The sequence below is a fragment of the Chiloscyllium plagiosum genome, chromosome 22 (genome assembly GCF_004010195.1).
Source record: "Chiloscyllium plagiosum isolate BGI_BamShark_2017 chromosome 22, ASM401019v2, whole genome shotgun sequence".
In the NCBI taxonomy this organism is placed as follows: domain Eukaryota; kingdom Metazoa; phylum Chordata; class Chondrichthyes; order Orectolobiformes; family Hemiscylliidae; genus Chiloscyllium; species Chiloscyllium plagiosum.
In genome coordinates, this window is record NC_057731.1 from 2796991 (window position 1) to 2799254 (window position 2264).

Here is a 2264-nt window from a genome sequence, read left to right on the forward strand (position 1 = left end):
AGAGATCTATAGGCTCCCCCTGAGCACCTTAAAAAAAAGACACAAGGCTTGGACATATTCCTTTTTGCTTGTAGAGAACGTTTCTCTGCATATAAATGCATGTTACTTCCAGCAAGGAAACCAAGTAATGTGCTCCTTCAGTTATTTGGAATCAATGGAAGACAAATCATAGCCCTTGCTTGCAAAACAAGTTGTCACCTGTTGTATGTGATTCCTGTGCACGCCTCTCAGCAACTGAGGAAAGCTGCACTACGACCAAAGCAAAGTAGTGTTCAAGGGCCATCCATTGGTCAATGGCTTTCACCAATTCAGTTTCATCAATGCGAAAATGGGCTGACTATGTGAATTTTGATCATTTGATTTTCAGATATTGGCCAATAAGGGTGATTTTGTTTTGCTCTTTCCAAAGTGTAATCTCAGCAGAATTCTTTTCTCTTTTGTGTTCTGTGAATGTGTCTGCTTTGGGATTAGAAGGGGGGTGCATAGCTTTCATTCCAAATTATAGACTAGAAGTTAGCTAGTTCTTCCATTGACATTTAGAAAATTATTTTACAATAAACAGATTGTATTTGATTTACTTAAACAAACTAGGTGAAGATCTCTTTTATTCTGGATGCCTTCTTAGTGATGCCCAGTTTAGGTTCTGCCAGGGCTACCCATGTCCTGAACTCATTGTACCCTCAGCTCAAACGTGGACAAAGGAGCTGAATTCCAGAGGTGAGGTGAGAGTGACAGCCCTTGACATCAAGGCAGCATTCAACTGAGTGTGGCATCAAGGAACCCTAGCAAAACTGGAGTCAATTGGAATTGGGGGGAGCTTTGCACCGGTTGGAGTCATACCTGGCATATAGGAAGGTGGTTGTGGTTATTGAAGATCAATCATCTCAGCTCCAGGACATCTCAGGGTAGTGTCGTCGGCCCAACCACCTTCAGCTACTTCATCAATGACCTGCCCTCCATCATAAGATCAGAAGTGGGGATATTTGCCAATGATTATACAATGTTCAGCATCATTTGCGACCCCTCAGATACTGAAGCAATCCATGTTCAAATGCAACAAGATCTGGACAATACCAGTGAAAAGTGGCAAGTAGTATTTGTGCCACACAAATGCCAGGAAATGTCAATCTTCAACACGAGAATTAGCCATTAGCCTTTGGTATTCAATGGCATTACCATTGCTGAACTATCATTCAGTGTCATTGGGTCAAATTCCTGTAACTCTATCCGTAACAGCATTGTGGCTGTACCTAAACCACATGACTGCAGCGGTTCAAGACGGCAGCTCACCACTAACTTCTCAAGGGCAACTAGGGATGGACAATAAAAATACAAGCCCAGCCATCGCATCCACATCCCATGCATTAACTTTTTAAAAGGATCAAAAACAAAATTGTTTTACTGAGTAACATTTATAATAAGGGTGTCATGCCTGAGTCAGTGGGAGTTTTTGACCTTCAAATTGCACCCATCCCAATGGGAACAATAATCCACAAGCCCAAACACTGCAGAGATCAGACTATAGTCAGATTACTTTATAAACTGACTTTAGTCAACACAGACAGCTAATTATATAGAACAGACTACAAGTCTAAATAGTCTGATAACTATACAGACCATATTACAGTCTACACATCAGACATCTTTACAGACTGTGTCTGAACAGAAAGATAACTCAAATATCAATCATAGTCTACACAGGCAGTTAACTACACACACCAAGCCATAGTCTGCAGAAAAAGTAAAAGGATAATGGTATAGAACTGACTACAATCTAAATAGTGTGATAACTCTATAGACCAGACTGTAGATTACACAAGGTCAGTCCTGCCTCAGCTGAGGGCCACACTCTCTCAGAATTGCAAAGGACCCACTCTATACTACACCCTCAGGAGAATCCATACTCTCAACAAACAGTATTTCAATTCCATCTCAAACATCAAAAACTGTAAGTACAACAAACTTTTATCTACCCACCTCCATAACCAGCGCTCCTCAAACATTCCAGAAGATTCCCCTGGCCTCGGAATTTACACAGATGCCATTAGCCATGCGGCTGATGCAGCTGCCACCCCCATGCTGATTGATGATGTCACTTCCACCCCCATCATGGCCACTCCCACAACCACTTCCGCCCCTCACAATTCATCATGCATCACACGTGACATCATTTCCGGCCCTCACATCATCGCTGATGCCACATGCTCAGTGACTTCCGCCACCCCTACTGCTGTGGTCACCACCACCTCCGCCCCCATCAGCGT